The sequence below is a fragment of the Stigmatopora argus genome, chromosome 10, assembly GCF_051989625.1.
Source record: "Stigmatopora argus isolate UIUO_Sarg chromosome 10, RoL_Sarg_1.0, whole genome shotgun sequence".
Classification (NCBI taxonomy): Eukaryota; Metazoa; Chordata; class Actinopteri; order Syngnathiformes; family Syngnathidae; genus Stigmatopora; species Stigmatopora argus.
In genome coordinates, this window is record NC_135396.1 from 5,696,968 (window position 1) to 5,715,696 (window position 18,729).

General features: G+C 39.9%; 1 protein-coding gene across 4 annotated transcripts in view; it reads right to left on the reverse strand.

Annotated features, from left to right (window-relative positions):
• sipa1l3 (signal-induced proliferation-associated 1 like 3) overlaps window positions 1-17,991 on the reverse strand; it is a 43,477-nt gene extending 25,486 nt beyond the window's left edge. For 2 of the 4 annotated variants that reach the window (XR_013303517.1, XM_077611022.1), the window contains exons 1-2: window positions 17,807-17,991; window positions 10,529-10,616 (exon numbers count right to left, since the gene is read on the reverse strand). The gene's annotated coding sequence lies outside the window, so the exon portion shown is untranslated. Of the gene's footprint in view, window positions 1-10,528; window positions 10,617-16,808; window positions 16,887-17,806 lie in introns of all 4 variants that reach the window. The other 2 variants (XM_077611023.1, XM_077611024.1) reach the window with 2 other exon arrangements.
• Between the last annotated feature and the right edge of the window lie 738 nt (window positions 17,992-18,729).

The window sequence follows — 18,729 nt, forward strand, 5'->3', positions numbered from 1 at the left end:
ATATACGCCGGCTTTGCGATTTACATCTGCACAATGTGAACCTGTTCACAGGGTAAGTAGGGGGTGAGAGGGGGATTAGTATGGAGGAAGCTGACTATGCCTGGAGGTCACCCTTTGCCCCTCCCTAATAATTATCCAATCAGTGTCAAAGCAGATGATCACTCCCAACCTTCAGATTTTGTCTTTTGGAGTAATCAACCTTATTCATTCACCTTTGCAATTGTGTAAATTGATCAATTATAAACAATCAAATTAGATTTTTGGTAACGATCTTTTCGTGAAATACATAAACAGCACTTATTGATGACACTACAGATCCTTTTGAAAATCTGCTAGTTTAATGCTAACATATTGTTTATATTTTCCTATGTCATTTTTCCTCTATGAAAAGCAATTGTCAGTTTACTAGGTCACTTTTTACTATTTGTGTTTTACATATGCATACTCGAAATTGAACAATTCTGTAAAATAATGAACTTTTAAATCTTTGCATTCCAATCCATGAGATAATTATTTTTTCAAATTCAATTCCTGAAGTAAACATTTGGATAATTCTATTGCAATGTGAAATGCATTGTTATAGTACTTTCAAAAACAACTGTAATCAGCGCTACAGATGTCTGTCAATACTGCATGTGATATCATGCGTTATGAAACAAGGCCCCAACGAGGAATCAAAGACACATACCCGCAAAGAAGCACAGTTTCTGTCAGGCCATCAAAGCACGTCGCTTGGCGTCAGGTGGCTGACAGAACAGACCCCGATTACCATCTAGATTTTGTCAGGGAGCTTGCTGCCTGTGGCGGCTGCTAGAGTTTAGAAACGCTTTCTGTCTTGAAATACTGACAACAAGTGTCAGGCACATTCCTGAGCGCTGACAAATGAGCTTCCTCTTTCTTTACAGTTGATTTTTCTGTTGAATAAACACCATTTCTCTTTCACAAAATCAATAACCTTAGTGTTTCAGAAGACACATAGAAAATCTTACTTTGATAGCCTCACCCACAAATCTAATGATGATAAACGCAGTAGAAAATGGATGGCTGAAATGAGCTATGATAATGACATCCATTTCTGCCTATATCCATCAATAAAACAGCTGCTGAAACATAATCTAGCCTCATTGTGACCCATTTTTCAAGAAAGGAAAACTCAGGAAAAATGAATGGACTTACTAAGGAAGACCCTCCCCACTCTCACAAATTAAACAGCGTTTATTAATTGGCGGCAACACAAAATTCAACAGATTATTCATGAGGGAGCTTAAAGAAAAGCTTAGCTGAGATAACAATGAGCAAAACAAAGACTAATCAAAATAATAAAGATAGTGATGTGACTGCTGACAGTGCAAACATTCTGTATGCAGTGCAGACAAAGGAATCGTGCTACTACCCTCCCAGCTAGTCCCGTGTGCCCCCCTTGGGTGTGGGGTGGGACTGGATGCACTTTGGCGTAGCAGCGGTATTGACAGGTTCTCAGCGCTACATCCACCATCACAGCTGTTTCGGCTCTCAGACAGACGTCTCAGGGGAGACGAGCCGGCTACTGCCAACTGATTAAAAGAGGTGGTGGGGGTGGTTTATAGCAATCATTGAGGAAAACCCAAGAGTAAAAGCTAACTACAGTACCTTTGATGTTTTGTTGTGCTGAGCAAGATGTATGGTCAAGCAAATCCAAATAAACAGGGCACCATTTTACTACTAGTTTTCTGATGACCAATCTGTAATCCATCACAAAATGATGAAAATGCTCTACTTAAGAGTTACAGTCCATCCAAAAATACGGTAAATATTAGAAGTGTAAATCAGTAATTTCATTCAGATAGAATGTTAATTCATTGGCATTTTTGGTGGGTTTTAGATGTACCACACTATTAACTTACTGGAATTGTAAAAGTTAAAGCCATTTGAGGATTAAAACAGTTGTATCTCTACTACTTAAGGGTTTTGAGAACTTCTGTTGAAGACATTGGAATCCAGTCAACAAACATGTCATGTAAAATGTCTTTCCAGCTGTTTTCCACAAGAAACAAGATATAAATCTTGATCTCTGGTGAACATATTATTGTTTTAGTCAGTGTGCATATTTGGACTGGAAAGCAAATCAAAACTCGCTCCTACTATCGAGTGTAATATACTTGAACCTATTCTTTCATATAACAGAAAACGTGTCTTTCAAAAGTTGCACGGAAGACAGAAGTCAAACCTTTATTGGCGGTGACCTCTTGCAATTGCAATTTTAAATAAAAACAGAAATTCTGAGAAACACAAAACAAATAAGTAGGGCGAAGACAGTATAGTGCTATTTTTCCCGCATCCTAATTAAAACATCAGCAGTCGCTAACATTTTTTTATCCGACGATATTAGATTGTATGGCCAAAAATGTGATGTTTGCAATAGTTCAACTTTCTAAATTCGAAAAACGAAGGATGACCAGTGTTTGACAACAAACTATTCTTGACCTCAGATATCCCATAGGATAACAAGTTGTCTGGTCTGCGAAATCACATGGCGCATTGTGAGCAAAAAAAAATAAAATGTCCGCGTGAGGTTCTGCAAGTTGAGTCGTTTCAAGGTCCTTCCTGTAACTGGATAAGAACCTCTGACAGACTAATGAGGCTAACTGACGACGAGGCCTCAGGAAGCAAAGACTGATGAAGACAAGAGAAGACGTAAACGTTAAACGAGGCAAGCTTGGGAAATCTAAGAAAGACAACATGGCTCCCTTGAGAGGCTACGGATTAGCGACTAAATCCTCTCATATCCATTCTAAATTTCTTGTCAGTTGAAAGCAACTAGGGTCCGAAGTAATGATTATCACGTGACGTAGGGATATAGCGTAGATTGAACAAGTTATCCACTATACAGAAATAAATCTGAAGAATAAAATTGTTATATTCAATCATCTTGACTCAGGCTATTATTTTTACGGTCTGTTTGGAGGCTGTAATCTGTGGCTCTCTGACAGATGTTTTCAATAGTTTGGTGACTTTAAGTGATAAATAGAATATGTCAAGATAAGCCTGTGCGCTTTGAGTATACCACAAATTACAGCATCCAAAAATGGTCAATAAAGAAAATTAATCTCTGTGTATTATTTTTATCCAAGCAATCCAAATAAACTGGACATAGAGTCAAGTCCAATGGATTTAACAGATGTCCTATCTCAGTTTAGCAGGCCCAGTCCAACGAACATCCGTCCAAGCGCGGAATGACCAACATACTATTTCTGAGGAACTGGATCAGAGGTCAAGCGAGGGCTAAGCCTCAATCAAAAATTCCTAAAGCACGATCCTTCATTCTGCCCCATCAGATTATTTAATCAACGCATGAAAAGAAACCAGCCAAAAATGGGATTTTAAGGCTAAGAGCTCCCTCTGACAGCATCTAAGACACTCCAAACCACCAAACCAGTCATTTCATTTCCCAACCTGGGCAGCATAAAACAGGAAATAGTTCTTTCAGTCATTTACTGGAAATAGAATAGAGATTTCTTCCTGAATGCTGAAATTTTGCAAAGACATCATTTTATTTGATTTTCAGTTCACAAAAGCAGGGCCCGGTTTTAGTTCATTCAGTGACTCATCTATTCGTGATTTCTTTCCCGACATGATTATGATGTTAGCATGAGCGAGGGAGAAAGTGTGTGTCAAGCGTGATGGAAGAGCAAAGCAGCACTCCTCCTCACATATCACCGCCGGTCATTTTACCATCAGTTGTTTTTAATGAGGAGTGACATTGTTGTCCTCATTTGGTCCACCTACTACTTTGGATGATGCATTAACAATTACTTACAGTACAGGCGGTGGTGGGGTAAGAAGAATGTGCGCTAACTGTAGTGAAAGGCCTCACACACAAATGACACAATTGCAGCCACTGTTTGATTTTGTCCCCCTTTGAATGGTACAATTGACACAAGAGGCAGTTGGGACCGTATTGTATTAAGACTTTGTGGGCACTAAAAGAATAAACCAACTCTTGGCTGACTTCTGGGTATCCATTTCTTCCCTCCCCCCTGTGTGAAAGGCTCTGTCTGAAAAGTGACACTGGAGATGGTGAGGGTATTGAACTACAGTAATCCCTCGAATATCGTGGTTAATGTGGACCAGACATGGCCGCGATAATCGTAAAACCGCAAAGTAGGGTCACCCCTATTAAAACAAATATTTGGACTGAGGTGTGTGGTTGGGTCAAGACAAAGTGCAGGAAAAACCTGGTCTGTTGAGGATGAAGTAGTGTAAGGCCAAATTAATCAGGAGATTTAAATGTTCATTAATGTCCATTTTGTTCTGTGGAAGTCCTCCTTTATGACATGGATTGAAGAAAAGGGAAGGTTCTTCTCTTAAACAAAAATTTGAAATAATGTGAGCCATTCCTCTCTGTTCTAAGTTGTTTACTATCATAATATACTTCATATTTTTTGGTGTGGCTTAACCTACCTTTAGAGCTTGCACAGTACATCCAACAATCTGCAGACCAGTTTTGTTGTGACACCACATTTTGTGGATAAGAAAAGGTCTTATAGGGAAAACATGTTTTAAGCCGACAGCCCCACACAAAGTTGTATTTTGGCGGGCTATTGACTAAACAAGAAATACAACTTTGGAGCAGCATGTGTTTCACAGTAAGGGTGAAAGGCCACAAAACCAGGTGAGCTAGTTCCACTGTAGTGTGAGTCACTGCCGGCATGACGGAGTCCAAACTTGTGTTGTTTAGCTTCACCGACTGAGCATGTAGGTCAACATGAATGGACTTGGATTTACAATACTCATGAAAACAGAAACTACTTCACAACATTGTGTTATAAATTAGGTGACAGCTTCATTTTGGATCAGCAAAGGAAAAATGTTTAAACCCGTGTATGTGACTAGAATTATACGGTCTTTAAGGATATCTGCTGGCCAGGTTGTCAACGTTGCGATGACAAGAGTCTTACGAGGTCACAATAGTATCTTTGAAGCCTCTGAGGATAATTGTTCCACGAAGGCAGCCAATGTCTTTTAAGGGATGAATGGGGTGTTGCCATAAATCCTGAAAGCTTTTTTCAAATTTCCCTCCATTTATTTCTGGAACCTATCCAAGAAAGCCAGCCACACAAAGACGAAGCACAAACCAAAACAAACAAACACACACGGTGCATCCCAGATCTCCCGGTGTGTACAAGCTGTTTGCTGGGGATGTATGAGAACAACAGACAACAATGTACTCGGAGCCGTGCAAACACACAGACAAACACGTAGAAATGCCGCACATGTAAGTACATAAATTAGCTTTGTTGCAGTGACCCGTTAACCATAATTAGCCTTTTCTAATGGATGTTAAAAGTTGTCAAGTAAATAGTAAAGTGACCTCAATCTGATAGAACAAATTTATTTCACACTTGCAGGGAAGGTTGATTGAACACCATAGTCTGTAGTTGAGAATGTAAGTGTGAATTATGTGTTAATTTGTGCCCTGTGATGGGTTGCCAACCAGTTCAGGGGGTGTCGTAGTTAATCAGGATTTATACGAGCACCCATCTGACTCTCAGGAGGATAATGGATGGATGATAGCAATGATATGTTTTCAGTGGAGGGGTGTCCATTATTTAACTTGGGCTCCTTTGCTGCATGCTTTTCTTCCATTTTAGTTTAATTTGTTGTAAATGAACAAGCTCCCATAAGAGTTGAACTAATTTAAATGAGCTGAACTGTTGTAATCCATTACTATTGATATATTTTCATTAGGAAGTGCTAAGAGGACGTGGTGAATGGGCGGATTGGGGGTAAAACAAAGAGCAGGTGCAGGCCCATTAAACAGCTAAGATAAGAAGGGAGAAAACCTTAAAAGGTGAGGGATTTTATTTGAAGATTAAAAAAAAACGACCGAAGACATAAATCACAAGTTGGGTACTTGTGAGCCAAGTTTTCAGTAAAGCCAATATGATGTTGGCTGAACTTCTAAAAAAAATGACTGCTTTAAATGCCAACATCATTTAAAAATGTGACATGAGGTGGCAATTTACCAACTTTACTAAACCTAAACTATAAGGCATGAGACATTTTTTACGTGACAGTTTTAGAATTATATGTAGACGTAAAAGTACAGGTATAAAGTCTAGTATGACGTTTATTTCAACGGATCATGCCCTTCTAACACAAATGGATTCGACTTTTTCACTGTCAACGGCTACCAATTATTTAAATGCATTCATTTAAATAAAGGTTGGCGAATTTGTTTTTTGTCCAGAGTTATCTGATGCTTTCTCCATCAGTATGGAGTATTTTAGGAAGTCAGACCGTACTTTGCTGTCTGACAATTGACCAGTTTCTGTTGACAGTTAGGATGGGAAGTGTTTGTATTCCCCCAACTCCCTTCCTTGGGTAAACAATAACCTGCCATGTGGTATTTATAAACTAACAGTATTATACATTATCGCCTCGAAAAGTCAACAGGCTTTACTGGCTTTAACGATATAAGAACGTGGCTGTCAATGGTTGTATTTGCTCAAGGAATGCAGGTTACAGACGTTCAGAGTACAAGTGTGTGGACGATATCAAAGAATGAAAAATAGGGTTGTAACCAACGATTACAATCTGTTTGATCTGTCCATTGTTTTGTGAACAAGGAATTTATTTGCATCCCTTTATTTAAGAACAAGAAATATATTTCAAACTGACAGTGCAAAAAAGCTCACGTTTCGATAACTGCTCTGACCATGACAACACTTACCAGCTTTCTTAAAAAAAATATAAAAAATCAGTAGTATGCAGATGTACTATTTCGATTAACAAAGATGATCTGCTTTCTAAAAGCCAATACCTTTATTTTTGCTATATGGCTTCTGTGAAACATTTTTTTAAACTGCAAGGATCTTAGACAACATTGTCTAAATGATCTTGGCAGCGTAAGTTTGTCACAAAATACTAAAGACAACCAAATATAACAAGAGGGTGTACAGTAAAAAATTACATTTGTTCATCATCCCCCTCCAGTCACATGTTCCCTTTTAAGTGTCAAAAATAGCCTTTTGTTCATCATAAATATTAACATCCTATTTCCCTAACTGGCAGAGGGGGACATAACTAGTCCTAATGTTTGAGATGAGGAGAAATAGTACAAGAGCCGAAGAGACAAATGCACGTGAATGATTCATTTGAAAAAGGAGATTAGAGAAATGTGGGGAGGCATAAAAGAAAAATCCTGACGTAGAGCGCAACAGTAAAAGCACTAGACGGCCATGGAGACAAGCGTGGCTGACCCCGATTCTGCCATGACTGCGCTCTGTTAGGAGGGGAAGGGGCTGTCCCGACATAAACCTACAATGACAAGACCACTGTTCAAGCAACACCCCCTACTACTGAATAAAGAAGCTTGACAAGCGGATGCACAATAGGTGTAAATCTCTACAGTTACACCCACTGAGAAACAGTGGAGAAGGGGGGTCTTCACCGTAGCCCCCCGCCAACCCGCTTCCACTCAACTTGCATGTTCTCAACAGGAAAACCGATTAGCCGAGAACAGCGTTCAATCACCCCCGTCTAAATGGTCAAAGATCCAAAGAATGTGATTTTTTTTAATATTCTGTAAGAGGTTAAGGCTTAGCAAATTGCTTGATATGATCACAGTTACAACCTTAGAGCAATTATTAAGAATTTTAGTTGGTGACACCAAATATTAACTACTGAATCAACAGTTGTAAGCAGATTAAAACAAATATTTCAGAAGCATAGTGTCCACAGATTTTTTAAGGAATGCCAATACTTTTACTGTCATCCAGTGGTGAAAACTGATTATTTTGTACTTTTTGGTTTTGGGGTAGGGCTGGAATTATTTAGGTATGTGGCAAAAATACACCAAGTACAGCTGGGTTTCATGTTATATTGCCCAAATTGTACTAACACCAACAACATATACTGTAGTTTAGGGATGAACATCACGTATGAGGGCTTCGTTCACTAGAAATTTTTGAGTATTCGTCTGAGTATCATAACAAATATGTACTACTTATGTTTCGGAAAAACGAAATCTTTTCCAAAGATGTGTTTTAGGCATGTATAGACTTGATCTATGATTGTGATCAACAACCTGTTGCTTAAAAGTAGTTTCCATGATTCAATAGTTGGCAACAACCACAAGGAAAAATGCCTTTACCCCTCTTAACTAGCTTTGGCAGATCAAGGCTTAAAAGTAGAGTCCTTACAGTTAGGGAGATAATTACTTGTTTTACTAACAGATTTCCTCTTAAAAACCACCACATATGGTTTGGTTCCAGCTGCACGGCAGGAGTGACAACAGCATTTCCCTTAGCAACTTATATCTTTCCCTTCCACTAGCATGTTGAAAAGATGGGGTGGTGTACATTTTTTAAAGAGCAAGCTATCCATCTACTTGGAGGGAAAAACACACAAGAATGCTTGGAACGTGGCTGCATGTGGCTGTTTTATTAAGGGAGGGAGCTCCGGATGAATTGGGGAACAAAGGCGTGTGATGCTGGCGGAGGATGAACTTGTTGGAGTTGTGAGTGGACAGCAGTTAGAACCCTGGGGCCAAAAACCCAGCAGAGCAGAGTTTAAAAGGAAGGGGCAAATAAACATGCTGGCTGGGACACTCACTTCAAACAGCAAAAAAAGGGCTTCTCTGATGCATTTATTAGCAGGAAATTGCCTTCAGTTCACGCACATCTCTCCATTGGATGATGCGCAGATCCATCCGCATAAAAACGTCAAGTCAGGGTAACATATACCATATGACGCTTGAGCATTTCCGGAGAGTAAAACAGACAGAGCAGCTGCAAGTAACAACCTCACTCTGGGAGGGAGAATTAAAAACACTAATCTCACCGTTTTTGGCATGACACCTTCGGGTGGCGTGCTAAGTGGGTTAAAGCACACCCAAAACACCAATAATCACCTCCTCCGTGCCTTTCTGTGCCAGCAAACACCAGCCAAGAGGAACAATTTAAGGTCCTCCAGAAATTTTGAAAGACTAAAGCGGTTAGATCCAATAGAAAAGACATACAATGTAATTTGAAAGGACATTCAGAGCACAATGAATCATAGAGCACAATGGTTGCGTGTTCCTTGCCCGAGGCATCTTTTTTTATAAGACTGTGCGTGCTCTCTTCCTTGCAACACCTCTTCTAGCACGGACCAATGACCCTTGGTTGTTTTAGTGCATGTCAACAAAGGGACATTTTCATGCTTTTCCACACTATTTTCATTTTGTCCCATTAAAATTGATCCTTAGGATGCACGATCTGTTCAAGTAAATGTAAAGATTCTTGGAAAATACACTTTTGTCAATTTCTTGTTAAGAAATGAATTTTCTTACCGTTTCCTCAACCTTTGATAAATTGCCAGGGAATTAAAATATGTTCTAAATAGCAATGGTAGAAGCTTCAGTAAATAATAGCAGCTAACATTGATATTAACACATTAGCCTACCAAAAATCACACCATTTTACAGTATTTTCACACCAACTGGTGTACGTGCTGCAGCATTACCACAAGTCCCTGTGGGAAAAAAATCCCGTCGAAGATTGCTAGCCCCATGAAATACTGTCAAAGTATACATAAAATTACCTTTTCCAGCTATTATTCACTCTCCCCATGAGTATCTTTCCACCTAGCACTCAACATGATTTAACATTTGGGGGGGGGGGGAACAAACCACATTAATGACATGTATGTTGTTCTTGTTTGTCATTCTTACTTTAAAGTCTCAGATCATAATCCATGTCACTTTCCGACATGCGCATTACGCGCAAAACAAAAAAACTGCAATCCTACAGCCAAGATCCAGCACAGTGCTGGGCCCCAAAGACACGAGGAGCTGTTTGCCAGCCCGCGTCTTTGTCGAGTAACAGCGAACACAGTATACAGTAGGTCCATTGAGACATGAGTGAAACAGAGCTGCAGACAGCTCTGTACAAACTGACACTGTGAGAAAGGAGAAACAAAGCCGCTAGAAAATGGCAAGTGAAATATACCTGAGTAAATAGCGAGGGGAGTAACTCTCAACAGACCACTGCATAATGTATCTTTTTTTTATTATTATTTGAGTTTCACGGGTGCTTGGCTTCCTGAACAAATGACTTCTCCCATGGCTCCCACAGTAGTAATACTTCCGGGAGTGCTAGAATGATCACTTTTTTCCAGAGTAAGTCCACTGTGCAATAACGATTGTCAGTTATTTCAATTCATTATGATGATGATATACGTGTTAAACTTCAAATGAGCCATAAAGTGGTCTTACAAGTCAAGGGTTTCATTAAACATGCAATTTGACTCCTATTATCTCTGTGACATGATCCAATTTCCAAGCTTGGAAAAACATCAATAGTGTTAAGAGAAGACCATGCTGAATATAGCATCTTTAGTAAAAATAAATAAATAATGTACAATGTTCCCTTTTGTTCATGGCCACAATTTTCAGCCAATTTTTTTAATATACAGTTTTTGTAGTAGATTTACTTAATGGCCTCTTGTGGGAAAACAGATCCACAGTTTAAATTGGGTCAAGAATAAAAGCTAATGAGACACTTACATGTATGCTGCTGTCGGCCTCAGCTGTCACTCAATCACGCTCACAAAACTGTCAGAATGAAGTCCCAAAGTAGAACAAGAAGGTTTTCCTGGACAGAAAAAGATGAGCTTCTATTAAAAAGGGCAACAGGTGGTATCCCAACACGAATCCCGGCTACTCAACAGATATTAGAAGACGGGTTATTGTCTCGTCTGAAAGTGTTACATGAGCAAGGTGTGTTCCTTGACCTTACAAAAGAAACAACAACAAAGTATGGCTTCATCTGCATAAAAACCTTTGTAAACGCGCCATATGTTTCTAATGCAGCCGCCGTAATTTATGTACGCTCGTTGGTTGTGAGGTCAAAAAAATCAATCACAAAAGAGAAGGTAAGAGGGAGTTGTACAGCCTGAGAAAGCTCTCAGCCCTTTAAAACTATCCCAGGCATCTAGACAGGCATCTCTGAGGAGGAATTTGGGCCAGTAATAACAGCCAAGTAAAAAGATGGCTCTCTTTAGAGCAGCTGCACCGCTGGATCGCCGTTGTGTGCTCACTCATCCCCGGCCAGTTGCATGGTGTTGTCACAACAAGCTTGATCCGTGCAGAAGTCATTTCTTATTCTCGCGGTGTTTAGTTAAGAGTGTGTCCTGGGTGTGGTGCCACAGCCATTACGTGTGTGTGTGTGTGTGTGTGTGCCTTGAAAGGCAGACACTGGCCTACTTGTTCTCCAAGCGTAGACGGGAAACGTTTGATGACCTGCGATAGTCTTTAAAAAGGTACCAATTGTGGAAACGAGGGGGACTGGACCAAGCAGGGACTGTAACAAAAACCTGGGTCTGCGGACATTACTGCTGTGTGAATTCTGGAAAAAACAGCCCACTGCTGGCACCTCTGCATATTATGTGTCCATGTACAGCATGCCAATTGCTGTAAAATGCCAACGTGGAGCTAATCCTGCTCATTGTATTGTGGAAATGAGTCAAATTATACTACACAGATGCAGGGACGCAATAGTTCTGGCGGTATTGTGACACAAATTCCACGTATGATCCCTACCCGTCTGAGAATCTTGCCTATGATAAAAGAGTAGTGGATCACATTTACATTGTGATTTCTATTAGACCACAGTTTGTTTTTTTGTCATTATCGTCGTTTCTCAAGTGACATTTTAGTAACACGCGCAAGCAGGTGGTTGTCTAATCACAAGTTAGGTGGTGATAAGACCGCAGCGGTTTATGGTGAAACGCCCAATTTGTGTCACTTCCTTCTTGCCTCCACGCCTGGAAATTGAGCTAAATTAATCAGTGTCTCACATTCAAGAATGGGAGGGAGCAAAATCCAAATGGCAGGAGATTGATCTTGTAAAGTATTTTTCAGACCATAAATTGCATCAGAGTATAATTCCACCAGCCCAAAATATGCACAAAGAGGAAAAAGCCATTGTCATGTTCCGTCCTCGGGCATGGAGCGAAGTGGGACCCAGAAATTCAGGGAGTTGACGACAAACAGAGTGCTGGTGCACAAAACTAAAGGCTTTAATAAGAACTAACAGAATAAGCCATACAAACATGTTCTCAAAGTCTTTGCTTTTTGAAGAATAAATTTCCATTCCTATTGAATGAGAATATTACCTATAGAAACATGCCGTCACATTAACACAGCATGCACTTTCAGTCCATCAATACTGCCTGTGTGGAAGCATTGCAGGAAACGCCTCCATGACAGTGACAAATCAGATTTGGAAATGAGGCAGTGGGAGAAAGCCCCGTTTTATACGCTGAGATAAAAAAGTGGAACATGAAGAATTTGTGGAATGACCAGATGCTGCATTCAATTAGCATTAAAACAACGACTCTACAGTTAGCAGTCGGGAGATGTGAGTCGTGATATGGCAGTGTGACCGTATGAATGTATGCCTTCCTGAAATAAAAGGGATAACATACTTTTAATGTTGCATTTCAAAATGAACTGTGAACAGGCAGACAAAAAAGTCCAAATGTAAAAGACACAACCAACACTTTGAAATGTGTTGATGTACCCACATTTCACCTTATCCGGACTGACTGCGCCTCTCCTAAAATGAATGAATCACGCTGCCAGAGAATATTTGGGAAGGAATTTTGAGTGCCGTATCTGAGTAGAGAGAGACCGAAGATATTTTTTCTCTGTTTTACTCACATCCTGTCATGAACTGGCTGTGAGTAATCTTTTCAATCTAAAGGACACCGCTCTCCCCTCTCTTCTTGATGCACAGCGTGTGATTCACATCTCGCCGCACACACTTCCTGTCCAACAGTTTGACCTCAACGAGAACTAAAATACTGCTGTCATTTCACGAGGGGACTGTAAATTGGGATGTACTGACTGGCACCAAGAAACAAGTGTGGTTAGAATAGAAAATAAATAAATACATAATTAGATGGTGCTATCAACTCATTGCCTTCCATTAACGGCAACGCACGTCCAATCCATAAGAATTGGAAGCACAGGACACCCGTCATAATTCCAATGAACTGGATGTCTATCGTAGCCAATGAGTTAATGCCTTAGCCTAGGTATTTAGGTATTACTAATTATGCAGCATTTAATACCATAAGAAAAAGAAAAGAATGAAACATCCGCATCTAAAAATGGGGGTTATTTATCAAAAGATAATAGATTGTGAACTTTGGTTGAGATTAGATAATCAAAATAGATCAATGCAGTGCATATGTGCGTCTATAAACTCTTGTTTTCTCTCGCTCTTAAAAAAAATAAATAAACACAAACTGAGGATTTCCTCCTCCTTTCAGGACTTTTCTGACATACTAACTAACACGCATTTAAATAAACCACCTTACCCATTGCTCCATTTGTGAAAACTTAGGTCAGCTCTGAGGCAATTTCAACTCTTCGACACTTGGCAAAAAGTCAATGAAAAAGATATCCTCCAACAAAGAGACCTTTGCCCTTCTATACTGCGACAGTGCATATCAGCTGAAGCCTGAATGGTTTGAAACCTTCTGGAACGAGGCTTGTTTCCTGAAGAATGATCGAACAAGCTGTGTTTTTATCATCTAGGATCTCTAAAGCCTTTGACGTCACTATCCCCTAGGACAGGGGTAAAGTACTATAAAGTGATAGTGATATGAGGAATTTATATAATTAGTTTGCAAGGGTCAAAACAATATATCCTGCTGTTCCTAAGGAAACTTTATGTAGCAATACATTGTATCTCTGCAAACACACAGCCATGTGAGGCCCTGAGTAAATAAATGACCCTTTGTCTGGCAGTGTACATATGTTCCCAGTGGTTGCACATCTGCCCCATATTTCAGTGGAAAAGCTCTGCTTTTACGTTTGAAGTGTCTTGTGGACGGATGGATGGCGCTCCCTCTGCGGCCAATGTTGACCAGTGGGAGGACGCGGGACCGACCTGTGGCAAGAATCGCCGCCTCGACATCTGTGTTTATCTTCCAGCGAGAAGCAACAGGCTATATTTACCCCGAGTCCAACACGACCAACGCAGGGAAGCCAGAGGAAGGAAGATGCAGTCTGGGATTTTTGCCACATCTGGTCCAGCCATTCCCTTTCACACTGGAATTTATATTACGAGTAATGCAGGAAGAGCCTGTTGATGTCATTTACATCCAGAAGCATGATGTCCTTAATCGTGGAACAACACCTTGTGAGAATTCTCAATCCTATTTGCAAGTTAAAAAAAGCAGGATGGTTGATTCCTCTACTTGGCCTGTGTTTTACAGCCAGCAAGGTGGCAGTAAAGCACGGACACGTCCCTTTGTGTAAATCTCTGACCTGTTGACACAGTCGGGCACACTGACTTGTAGATAGGACCCTCGTGGGAGACAAATGCATCAGACAGAGTGGAAACGTGCTGCAGCAATATGCTTAATGGCCGAATGCTATTTCACCTTCAACTGTACAAGCACGCTCCGTTCTAATGGCGCAAAGTGTTCACATTAGACTGATGGTGGTACCACAGCATAATTTATGGTTTTAGTCACATTTCAAATCAACACAGAGCTCATTATGCATGTAAGTACGACTAACAAGAGTGGGTTCGTAACCAAAATGTCCTGCTTAAACGCTCTCTATAAATCATTAGCGAGTTATGAATATAAATGGCAGATGTTTAGCAAACAGCTTCGGCCTCAATTATCACTTTCTGAATGCCTAACAAAAAAGCCTGGGATAAGAAGAATAAATAGTAAAGGATTTTTTCTTGTCTTTATTAGTTTCCTGGTGAAAAGGGTATATTATTGTACTGATCAATCAGGTCCATTGGATTTCTTGCTTTTCTCCTTCTCTGGTTCAAAATGCACCAAAAAACGATGTTGCTTTATGGCACTGTGCATAGCTGTCAACTTCTACGTATTTAGGGTTTAATACAAACAAAATATCCACTGTAACCATCCTCGGTCAATGCAGTCTTTTGTGTGCAGGGAAGATTCTATTATCGTGATGGACGGCGCTTAACCTTTGTGTGGCCCCACTCACTATCATCAATTTCCATTGGTCTTCATTTAACTAAGATGCCAGATTTAACAAAGGCGGCTTATCCAAGGACGAAACAGTCAAATTTGAACAAACTCCAAGAGATCTGCCAGAAACTTGTGGAGAAGGGGGGCGCTAAAAGTGGTGCTGGTGCCAAAACACTGACCGTCATGGCTTGAAGAAAATCTCAAGGCACCCCTCTAGATTGCTCACACACACGAGATGAGCACGACTCAGCTGTTTGCGTGAAGAACAAAGCAAAGTCGAAAGCTGATGAGTCACCTCTAGCCAGCCATACATGTCAGTGATTCACATCAAGTTTACAGGTGAAACGTGGGTGGGCCAGATTCCATTTTCTTTATGAGCAGATCATTTCTTCCAGCAAAGATAGAAAATGGAGCACTAATAAAAGTGGCAAATATTTTAGTTAGTAGTAGACAACTATCTGTAATGTAACCACATAAGTCCAATGGAAGAGCCTTGTTTTGATTTTTTCAATATCAGTTTAAATGTTCTTAAAATTTTGATCCCCATATTGAGGCCTTTCCATTGAGTACATTTAGACCTGTCTGAGCAAATAAACCACAGGTGTGACTGACATTAATGAATTAATTATGCATGAATCTCATTTTGCGGCTTCTGGTCTTGTTACCTATCAAACAGGGTGCTGCGAAAATTGGGTCAAATCCTCAAATAAGGACCACTTGTAGTGTTAATCTTTTGTATGAGCTCCAAAAATATCAAACAATCATTTTTCTTCAAAGATCTGTTTTTTTAAGTATCAAGTAAATTGTCCTAGAACTTTGATGTCCTACTATAATTGAATAGAATGCCTATATTGTGATTATACAAGTACAATAAGATTTAAAGCTTTGCTTTAAAGTGCACAATAAAGGGGTACAATAAGATTTAAAGCTTTGCTTTAAAGTGCACAATAAAGGGGTACAATAAGATTTAAAGCTTTGCTTTAAAGTGCACAATAAAGGGGTAGTCATAAAAATATTTATATAGAATAAAATGAGTATATTTGATACAGAGACAACATATCACCTGTAGGCATACAGATTTTCCTTTCATTACATGATGTAAATATATTCATTTTCATTGCAAAAAGAGTTTTTAAAGGATTCTTTCTACAAAAGTGTATCATTATCACTATAATCATCTGATGTTCCAACCACAATGTTGTTGCTGTACTCCCTCTTGTAGCTGCATGTGTATTACATTACATACTTTTAGCAACCCATGTGCTTGCTTGTGGAGCATAACTTAGATCAACACGACTAAAGATATGTTGGAGGTGAAGAATCATGATCAAGTAGCAGTTAGTGCTAGTGTTCTCCAAATCTGATCTTCAGTATTGGTATCAGTGACCGATACTGCTATTTTAGGAGTGCTGGACAGTATCAGATTTCGTCACAGATCTAGTATTTACGTTTGTGTTCAGAACTGTTGCACTTTTCGGCTTTATCGTCTAAAAATATAGATATCAGATTGGTGTTGTCAAAACATAGTTTGAAAAAAATCGGACTCAAGTCAAGAAATTGCTATCAGGGCATCTCTAGTTAGTGCATCTGCACCACAGTTGTGTTTCTGGCTTGAAATCTCATCTCACAGCCTCATTTTAGACAAATCAGGGCCCTGGACATTAAAAAAAAAACTTCTTTCAGAAAATTATGATGCTCAACAAACTCAAGAACCAAGACCTGATGCTACTTTGTGAAAATTTGCCATGAACAACATCAACTATCTTCAGATAAAGACAGAAAAACACAACTCTGTTCTGGTGTCATTTGGTATACATTACCCATACATGTTTTCAAAACTTGAATGTTGTGATGATGATCCATTGATACTGGAACAAAAACGTTTGATGACACCAGCCCTGGAAATGTTTTGACAGATTGTAGTTTCAATAATATAATATAAAAATATAATAACATCAATGATCATTAAAACATTAATAACAAGTAGATGTTGGAGCACTTAATGTAATGATGCTTCCACTGTCTCTTTACAATAACCAGTGTATAATAAGTTGCAGATCACATTACTGTATTACGACATTCAAAATACAGTATATAGAAGCAGAGGACTTCTGCCAACCGCACTTTTGTGCACGTCCAAACATGCCAAAGCAAGGAATCTCCCTATTTGAAACACAATGTCACCCAGGTAAACCGGGTCGGATTGAGGTAGACCACATCAACACTTGTACAAATGACGTGTGCGAGCACGTAGAATCACAACATTTCCCACGCCGTTTGCCATCGGCAACTTCCGATTGCAGCACAACCTACTACTACTCGACATTCAGAGCTCGTCCGTGTGAGGGGGGCGGGCTAAATTGAGCAGCCTAGCCCCCCTCCCAAAACAAAGCGTCCATTGTCTGAATTTTGTAGTTTTGCCGTGGCCGCTTGGAACCTCAAAACCGTATTCAAGTCAGGTGGAGAAAAACTACCAAACGCGAAATCTGCAGAGCGCAGTGAGCATGCGCAGAACGAGGAGCAGGGTTCCTGTGCGTAAAGGCAGTTAATAAAAGTAGCCGGGGTAAACGACAGACACGCTTTTATATCAAAAGATTAAAGTGGCGTGATTAGTCGCTTAAAGCAGTTTGCCTAATATAACGGCCAGATCCGAGTAAAATCTCAACGAGTTGCTTTGGACTGAAAGTTGGAAGCTCCGGTTGCCCCCGTTCAGTGTTTGCCTAGCTCGCTAATACCGCTCGCCACTTTTCTCGCATCTTAAAAATAATCAAGCCACACCATTTGAAACAGTTTGAAAGAAGAACAAAATCGCTCGTACCGGCACTGGTCCTCCTGCGTCTCGAACGTTATTAAAATGAGTGTCCGGACATGGTGAAAAGCCTCCGGTAGCTGTTCCCTGAGCGAGACGTTGCCAAGAATGCTCAACCGAAACCACGGTGGAGCGGAGTCGTGCTCGATCTCATTGCGCATGCGCACAGGCAGGCTCAGCCCACGGGCAGAGGGCAAAACTAATGGCTTTGGGAAGGGTAGAGCGGATATATGATCATCAATGTAACGGTTATCGAAAATGCACTGCAAATATTTGACTCTTGTCCTTCGACAATCCCGCAAATCTGTGATTTCTACATATTGTTTTGGATTTTGGATTAGATTGTCATTTTCTTTGCGTCATCATTTTGGGGTGCCCCAAAACCCCATGTTTTGCATTCAAATACAATATGCCTGATTGAATTAAATGAATGCTTCATTAATCAATCACACTAATGCGTGTTGCAATTTACTGCTCACCTAGGAGTCAAGAGCGCCCTCTTGTGGTTGTGAGTTATAGTTCTGGTCTTAGTATAGTGGAGGTCTCAGGGAAAATAAATAATAATTAGTTTATATATTGTGGCCTACATGACCTAAAATGTGATGTCCACGTGTGTGGACGACAGGTCTTTATGAAGCTTAGTTTTTGAAATGACAAAAAAGTATTTGCCCTGTAAAGGGTTAATGGCATACTGTAAAATGACATTCATCCTCATTAGTAAAATATATTGTTTTTAGTATTTCTATATTAGTGTAGCATGAGCATGCTTGTACTGCACACTTTGGACTGCAGAGATCAGTGTCGCACAAAAATATATAACAGTGCAGTATTATATTACAGTACACAGTGCCCCAATGTTTACAAATAGTGTAACAGTATATAGACTATGATGTCTTAGAAATAGAATAATGTCAAAGAAAATAATCATATAT